Source organism: Chenopodium quinoa, unplaced genomic scaffold, assembly GCF_001683475.1.
Source record: "Chenopodium quinoa cultivar QQ74 unplaced genomic scaffold, ASM168347v1, whole genome shotgun sequence".
In the NCBI taxonomy this organism is placed as follows: Eukaryota; Viridiplantae; Streptophyta; class Magnoliopsida; order Caryophyllales; family Amaranthaceae; genus Chenopodium; species Chenopodium quinoa.
Genome location: NW_018742681.1, coordinates 2,112,769 through 2,122,323, shown reverse-complemented (window position 1 = coordinate 2,122,323; position 9,555 = coordinate 2,112,769).

Below are 9,555 nucleotides of genomic sequence, written 5' to 3'. Positions count from 1 at the left end.
CTGAAGTTCAACCCTAATTAACTTCAAAATCATCTTAAAAATCGTAACCGGCTATTCCCCCAAGGCAATACAACCGGCAAATTTTGTCATACTACAACCGGCTATTGCCCCAAGGCAATATAGCCGGAAAATAGCATCATAGGTTGCCACCGGTTATTGCCCCAACGTAGTACAGACGGTGATGTCGACCATGATCAGCAGCCGACTTTTGCCCAAAAGCACCCCAGCCGGCTCAATGGTCCATGCGTAAGGTCAGACCCTGTTGACCCCGGCACCCGCCTTGCTATTGCCCCATTGCAATATAGGCGGCGAATTACACTTCAGTGCGCAACCGGCTTTTGCAAGAAATCAATACAGTTGGGCACGACGTCTGAAATAAGGCCAGACCTTGTCTCATGCTTAACAAGGGTTTGAAGAGCATACGTCCAGCCCTAGGTCGCCTGCATAAAGCCGACAAACCTGTTATAAAATAGTCATGGATCTCCTATTCACTTATCCGGATAATTATGGACGGCTGCCTGCTTAGACATATCAACTAAACAGCCAACCATCCAGGGGCATACATGGCTAATACATCCGGCATATCATAAGAGTTCATGCAAAAATTGAAAGGAATTGGAATAAAATTCAAGTGACAAAGCAAACCGACTCAGTCGACATATGTATATATTAAAATAAAACTTATTCAAATGTTAGCCGGACCCCTGTCCGGTGAAAGTGATACATGAAATACACGGCACGCAGACCGGAAAAGTTGAATGATATTAAAGCTTAAGGCTGAGCCGGGCCCTTAGAGGCGGTCTCCGAGGCAGGAAAGGGGGCGATCTCTCCTTGCGCTTCAGTTTGGGGCTCATCCCCTCCGTCTGAGCCGATCTCCGCCTGCATGGCTTCGATCTGCTTCTGCGCCCACTCCTCATAAGGCTCCGGAGCCGACTGGTTCGACTCTTGGGCCTCAATGGCAAGATCAGTGTACTTGTAAGCAAGCTCCCAGACGGCATATTCCGTGTCCGGATGTACCAAGGACCAAGCCATATGCATACGGTTGGCGCAATCTTGCTCATTCTCTTCAATAAGTCGGCTCTGTTTTGCTTCCAGGGTGGTTTGGAAGTTCTGACTGGCTGAAGCCGCCTCCTTCTTCAGGCGGACGTTCTTAGTCAGCAGCGAAGAATTCTCCTTCCTGGTTAGTTCCAGGAGTTTGAGAGAATCCGACGCCCTCTTCACCTCTGCCTCAGCATTCTCCTTCTCCGCCTGGAGATTGTGGAGCTTTGTGTTGGCTTCATTGAGAGATTTCTGGAGCGTCTTGATGGAGTCCGCCTGTTGCATGATTATGCCTTTAGTTTTCAATTCATGCATAATCATGGAATATTGGGCAACGTTATGAGCATTGGACGCATCCCGTTTAGCCTGTCTTACCTCCTCTTGCTTGCGGGCGTAAGCTTTCTTGAGCCCCTCCACGCGAAGCAATGACTGCAAAAGCCCAAGCAGTGTTAAAAGGGGTCAGACGGCATAATAACTTAAACAGTTGGAAGAACGCATATCTCAGCCAGGCCAGCCATGACCTGGTCGGCATTGAAGGTGTTGATCCCTGGGATCGCCTCCTTCTCCTCTTTTGGGACGGCCTTCAGCATGGCCCGGGCGTACTGCTGTACATCCGGCCAGCGAGGGGAGAGATCTGCACCAAAAAAAGATGGTGAGAAGGCAACATACTTCCCTCCTATTGACTGCCGGCTGCCAGAAGAGTCTTTTGGCTGGAGCTGGGAGTGCGACTTGACCCGCATGGGCTTGCCAAGCAAAGAAGGGTTGAAAGGATCATTAGTACCTTGGGATATTGGATGAGGGCCAAGACTGCCCTCATCCAGTAAAGAGGCGCCGGATGCCCTAGGCGGCGCCGTCCCCTTGGATGCCTCTGGGACATCCGGCTGCTTAGAAGTAAGATCAAATCCCAGGCCTGTGTTTTTGACAGATTTACCCCCAACCGTCAGCCGGTTGGGGACTGCCTGGGAGGAAGTCTTCCTCGCCTTATTTTGAGTGGTCGGCTCCTCTCCCGGCCGGGGCCTTATTAGCTTTGTAAGGGAGCGGGGCACTTTGCTCCCATCTTGAAATAAACGCGCAAAACGTCAGCCGGCAAGAAGTCAAACGAAAGTTGAAGGAAAAAGAAAGGAAAAGCAGTATACCTTATTTTTTGCCGCCTGGGTGGCAAGTTTCTTCTCCGCATTTTCTTTGCCGATTCCTTTGGCAGATTTAGCCAGTGTTTTTTCTGCTGACAACATGGCTAAGGCTCGCACTGCAAAAAGGAACCCATCCGGTTAGAAGAGAATTGAGAAAGCATATCATGTACAAACGGCAAAATAGGATCAAGCACTAGTGCAACCTACGTTTTTCAAACTGAGTGCTAAGTTTACAGGCGGACAAGAACGCCTTATCACGAAGGAATTCGTGCTTTGGTACCCAATTCTTGGGTACGCTTATTAACTCTCCATTAGAGAGGGTTGTTGTGGTTTGTTCAAAAAACCCCGCCTCAATTATCCTCTCGTAGTCCTCATCCGTGACTCGAGGCTTTTTGAATTTATGCCCCAGGAGGTCTGGCTTCCGGTTGTATATCCTATACTCCCGGTTTTCCTCCTTGGTGGGAGCAGAAACCAGTTTAAATTTATTCTTCCAGTCCGACCACTTGGACGGTTTGTCTAGGGTCATCAAGTATTGAGGGAAGGTGGTCAATGTATACCAGGCTCTCCACCCGCCTGGGCTTCTACTATGATAGTGCATGTGGGCAAAGGCCTCCCAGCCGGGGTTAATGTTCTACATCTCGAAGGCGGAGATATAACCTAAGATGTTAACCCATGAATTAGGAGTTAACTGCCAAATACCCAGACCATACCCTCGAAGAATGGCCTTGATGGTGTTGTGCAAAGGGAAGCGGAGACCGGCTAGAAACGCCGCCTCATAATAGCCGAAATACCTGTTTGAATTTGGCTGATCATCTTCCCAGATTATAGTGCCCATCTCAGGCGGCACGATTATTCTCCAATCTTCTCCAAGAGGACGTATTTTGATAAAGTCCTCTAAGTTTCTGGCCATGCTGGCCCTATCTTTTGCAGAGACGGCGATAAGGAGAGGGTCGCCCTTATTATTTTAGGTGGTCCTCTCCTCCTCCTCACTATCCACATCCGGCGTGAGAAGGCTGCTGCTAATGCCGCTTTGCTCTGAGCCGGATGAGGAGGCGGTCTCTTCACCGCTCGCGTTCTCTGAAGGGTCTTCCTGCTCAACCCTGGAGGGAGAGGCGGCATCTTCACCGCCTTCCTGACCCAATCCCAGTATTCCATCACTGGGAGTGCTCGGGGTGCCATGCGGAGATCCCCTTGTCATCTCAACCTGATTAGAGTCAGGCGGAAATTCTTCAGAGGTTTCCCCTCTGCACTCTGGATCAACGGCTGTTTTCCTAGTTCGAGCCATTGCGTCCTGCACAGAGACAGAGACGATCGGATTTGGAGATGAACAAGGAGAGTCCTAGTACCCAAAGGCGGCACCCCTAATCCTAGACTCAGCCGTACCAGGAGACCGGCTGACCTCTAAATCGTGGTGTGCCGTGTGTGTGTTGGGTGAGCCCATTATTCTAACAATATATACAGCCGGGAAAATTTAAAAACAACCTCCAAAAAAGCAAGGAACAAAGTCGTTACCTTGTAGTTGAAAGAAGATGTTGGTGAAAGAAGTTGAGATTGTTGACCAAAGATACCCCAGACGGTATCACTTTGAACAGACTACAAATTGGCAAAAGAAAGCAAGCTTAATTAGCAATGTTGCCCAAAGATACCACAGGCGGAAGAAGCCGGTTGTGGTAGACATACAGAACAAGTAGTTTGGAGTTTTTATGAAAGGTTGTCCAAAAACCCCCTAGACGGTATAGGCTGAGGACTATTATAGGCAACTTATGAAGAAAATTGTACGGAACTACCACAGTCGGCAGATCGAAAGCCGGTTGTGCATCCGTTAAAACAATAAATCAAGAGGTTGTTCGTAGATACCCCAGACGGTATAAGACCGGTTGAGGTGTCAGCAAAGCAGCTTAGAAAGGAATTGCTCGCACATACCCCAGACGGTGTGAGACCGGCTGAGGGAACTGCAAAGCAATTCAAAAGAAAATTTTATTGAAGATAACCCAGACGGTCAAAACCGGCTAAGGGTCTATTGAATGCAACTCACAATGTGATTTCTTGAAGATACCCCAGACGGTGAAAACCGGCTGAGGGTCTATTGAATGCAACTCACCATGAGATTGCTTGAAGATACCCCAGACGGTGTAAACCGACTGAGGATTTACTGAATAAGTGCAACTCACAATGCGATTGCTTGAAGACACCTCAGACGGTGTAAACCGGCTAAGGGTCTATTGGGTGCAATTCATCATGAGATTGCTTAATGAAGCTCCAGATGGCATGAAACCGGCTGCAGCTTTATCAGAAATCAAGATTGGAGAAAATGACAAGGTCAGACGGATACCTTAGTGAGACGGGCAAAGAAATACTCAACCGGTATCCGGATGAATTGAGGTTGGAGGCTGTTTGCACGAAAAAAGCAAGCGGGATCAGGAGCTCTCTTTTTTCTCTCAAATAATTTCTCTCTCAAGTTTGGCAAAGTGAGGAATGAGAGGAGGGAGGTTCCTATTTATAGGAAATCCCAGAAGGTTAACCGTCACCTTCCCCCCTTCAGTTTCAAATTCAAAAAATGGAGGGAAGGAGGCGAACCGTCGCCCTCCCGCATGGTGACAAGTATCACAGGTGCCACGGAGCAAGCCACGCCACACTTGTGAAGGAAAAATGATTGGGGTAAAAATTACCCCTGCCACGTGGCCCAATGAGGGCCTGACACGTGTCACCCTCATACAGGCCCAAGGGGATCCAATCAGAGGATGCCACGTGGCATTGAATCCCCAATGGGAGAGCAGATTCTCATCCGCTATAAATAGAGGAATCATCCTCATTTATTGGTATTCATAAATACACACACAAACCCCGAGCAATATTAATTGCGGAATCTCCCTGAATCAGTGAGAAACACCCATTTTACTTTCCGCACGCGTACTCATCCGGAATCATACTAACTTGATCTTCGGAGGCGGAACTCCACCCAACCGGAGTTTCGTGGTTTTGTAGGTACAGAAGTCAGGCGCTCATACCCAGTATTGTAACTCTCCCGAGGGACTAAAAACACCCGAAATATCTTTTTTTGGGGGAAACCTCTAATAATAAGTTTAGCTTTGAATTTATCTATGGCCCCATCCGGTCTAAGTTTCTTCTTGAAAATCCACTTACAACTTATAGGTTTAGAACCCTTAAGCAAGTCACAAAGATCCCAAGTGTGATTGGACATAATAGAATCAATTTCACTCTTAATGGCTTCTTTCCAAAAACTAGCATCAATGGATCTCATTGCCTCATCATAAGTCTTAGGGTCTTCTTATACAAGAAACAAAGACACAACATGCTCACTCAAAGAATCTACATCAAAGTCTTCTACCACAAATGAAGTCAAAAAGTCCGGTCCAAAAGAAGACTATATTCTAGGTCTCTTACTTCTCCTAGGCTCAACTTCTACCACTTTGGTAGAGGAAGATGGGAGACTAGAACTAGGCATAGAATTAACAAGATGCACATTCATACTTGACTTACTAACATGCACATCAACATTAGAAGACAAGGATTTGTTCATAGGAAAAATATGCTAAAAAAATACCGCATCTCTAGCTTCACAAATTGATCTATCACTTAATAATGAACCTATAGGCTGCACTATTATGAACATATCCAATGAACACACAATCAAAATTTTTATACCCAATAGTGGATTTTTTAAAAACTGGAATAACCACCTTAGCCAAACACCCCCACACTTTCAAAATTTTTAAATTTAGACTATATCCCTTCCAAAGTTCATAGGGGGTTTTTTCCAACTTCTTATGGGGCACTCTATTGAGTACATAACAAGCGGAAAGAATCGCCTCTCCCCACAAGTTATCGGATAAACCGGAACTAAGAAGCATGGCATTCATAGTCTCTTTCAAAAATTAATTTTTCCTTTCGGCAATACCATTTGATTGGGGTGTGTAAGGTGGACTAGTTTCATGTATTATGCCATTGGACTCACAAAAATCTTTTAAAGAATTTTTACTATATTCACCACCTCTATCGGTTCCAACTCTTTTGATCTTTAGGTCCAATTAATTTTCAACTTTGACTTTGTACTTTCAAAATGCACTTTCGGCTTCATCTTTAGTTTTAAGCAAATAAACTTTGGTATAACGAGAAAAGTCATCAAAAAAGTAATATAATAGTTTTTTTCCACCCCTACTAGTGCATTTTTTAAAGTCCGCTAAATCTGAATGAATCAATTCAAGTAATTTTGTACTTCTTGAGACCACTTGCTTAAATGGTTTCTTAGTATGTTTGGCCTCAACACAAATTTGGCATTTGTAAAGTTTGTCACCCATTGAAAAATTTATCAAATTCATGTCCTTTAACTTTTTTAAATAAGAAGAATTTAAGTGACCCAAACGATTGTGCAAGACATTAAAAGACTCGACAATATAAGCAAAAGAAGTACTTCCATTCTTATTCATAACATTCAAAACAAACAAGCCATTATTGAGGTAACCTTTCCCAACAAAGTCTCCATTCTTAGTCATTACAATCTTGTCGGTCTCAAAAACAAGTTTTAGGCTGGCTTTATTGAGAAGGGCTCCCGAGACAAGATTTCTCCTAAGAGAAGGTGCATACAACAGATTATTTAAAGATAAAGTTTTTCCGGAGGTAAGTTTGAGATGGACCTTTCCTTTTCCAAGGACTCTGGCGGTGCTACTATTGCCCATGTAGATATGATCGCCTTCGGTTTCATCTTCAAACTTGGTCATCAAAGCCTTGTTTGCACAAAAATTCCTTGATGCTCTTGTGTCCAAAATCCACTCAATTTTGTTTTCCACCAAGTTGGCTTCAACCACCATCGAAACAATGATATCTTCCTTTTCAACAATGTTGGCTTGGGAGGTATTTTCATCTTTCATGGCTCCATGCCTTCGGTTGCATTGGTATGCTTTGTGTCCAATGATTCCACACACATAGCATGCTCCCTTAGGCTTTTGGATTTTGTTGTTATGAGTGAAGTTGCTTTTGGACTTGTTGTTTCCCTTCTTCTTAGAGTTTTTCCTATTTTTAGACACATTCAAAGGAGACTCAACAAGATTAGTTTTAGAAGAATTAAGAGATAAATTTTCAAACTTATCCTTAAGGCGATTAGCCTCTTCGGTTCTCATGTGACTAATGAGTTCTTGGAGGGTCATGTCCTTCTTCTTGTGCTTTAAAGAATTACAGTAGTCTTTCCAAGAGGGAGGGGATTTCTCCAAGAGGACTTTGGCTTGAAGAGTCTCACACATCTTCATGCCTTCACCAAGGATATCGATCACCATGTTCTCATAGTCATGGACTTGAGTCATGATAGACTTTTCATCATCCATTTTGAAGTTGATCCACTTGCCCACCACGTACTTCTTTTTCCCGGCATCATCCGCTCCATATTTCTTCTCCAAGGAATCCTATATGACCTTGCTTGACCTGAAATTGACAAACAAATCAAACAAAGTGTTGTTCATGTGATTCAGGAGATGGCCACGAACAAGTTTGTTGTCCTTCTCCTTCTTATTCAAGGCTTCCGTTATGGCCGCCGAAATTGCGGTTGTAGCTGTTTTAGCATTTTCTTCCGCCTTCTTGAGTGTCTTAATAACATCTTCATTCAAAACATAATCTATTTCCAATTGTTCTAAGAAGATTATTAACTTTTGTGACCATCTCTTGTAATTGTTACCATCAAGAGGCTCCAACTTAGAGAGGTCGGGAAGGGTCTTGTTCATAACACTAGTTGCAAATTTGCAATAGACATAATTTCGTTTTCAAATTGTTATAAATAATGGAGTAGTCTAGTACAAATAGTATAGAAATATTAAGCAAGATCGAAAATGTGATCTTACAAACAAATGAACAAAATCGGTGTGTCGTGATGCAAATAACTAACTTGAAAACGAAATTCCAGCGCAACCATGGTGCTCAATTGTATTCGCTGGCACGTTCCCTAAGGTTAACACACCACTTCCACACAAAGGCACTTTTGGGTGGAAGGTTGGAGTCAAGTATCTTATGCCCAATGGAGATTGTGTTTAAGCTATTGTGTTTTTGTGTATATTCAAGTGTATCAAATCAGAAAAATCATCCTTCAATTTATAATGATGGATGAAAGAAGGTGGAAGATCATGGAGGAATATTTTCCATCAACGAGAAGAATAAAATCAGAATAATGATAGTGTTTTAATCATCATAATCAACCTCTTAAATGGGGGGTTACAAGAAATCAAACAAGAAGAGGAATCCAAGGGAACTGTTGGAGTCCAACAGACAAAATTGCGCTCGGTCGGGCGAGCACTTAATCAAAAACTTGGTTGTACGTTCTCGCACCCGATCGGGCGAACAAACAACAATTTTTCCAACGTCATCTCGCGCCCGATCGGGCGAGAACCTAGCCAAAAACTGGGTTGCTCTCGCGCCCGATCAGGCGGCGGAACTTCAGATTTTGCGAATCTTCTCGCACCTAGTCGGGCGCCCATATTTGACCCTTTGAATTTCCTTTCTTTATTCCAACAACACCAGGCACATAAAAAAATTTGTGATGAAACTTTAGATGATATCCCCAAAATTTTTCTTTTAGCAAAAATTGATTCTAATAATCCCACCTTTGGTCGGTTCGCTGTTAATAATCTCACTTTTAGATTATTATTTAATAATCCCACCTTTATAGGAGATCTTTTTTCATTGGTCCCTTATGACTGGTAACCTGTACATTGGGTAAACTCTTTCATTTTTAATTTGAGTGACAAGTGTTACTAAATAATTGCTCAAAAAAATTAAAAAAAAAACTAAATTTTTTTTTGGTAAAAAATTTAAAAAAAAAAATTAGAAAAGAAAAACCCAGTCCGTGCCATTAGCCTTCTGCCGGCTGCCCCCTACCCTCTGCCCCGCCGACGACCAGGCCACACTCCCCCATCGTTCGCCAAATCCTCCCTCGACGGCGAGATCCATCTCGACACCCCCAGCCCCTCCACCAAAAACCGCCCCCTAAAACCACCAAAAACCCCAACAAAATTACCCAAATTAATCCAGCTCGAACCCAGATCAAACACAGGCAGCAGGAATAGCAAGAGCAGCAGCAAACGAGGGGACGATCAGAGGATTTGAAGAGGTTTTCGACGGTTTTCGGCGGTTTTTGACGGTTTTTGGGGGGTTTTCGGCAGTTTCAAGGTGGTGGGTGTGGTGCTTATGGTGGTTTCGGGGATGAGATTTGGTTCAGAATGTGATTTCGGGGGTGACTTTAGGTCGGCGGGGTGGTTTTTGGTATTGGGGGGTTCTGTGGCTGGCCGTTTTCGGGGGTTTAGGGTGGCTGCCGACCGGTTTTGGTGGGGCTAGGATAAAGTAGAGGGTTTCACGGTGGGTGGGGGAGGGCTGGTAGGTGGTGGGT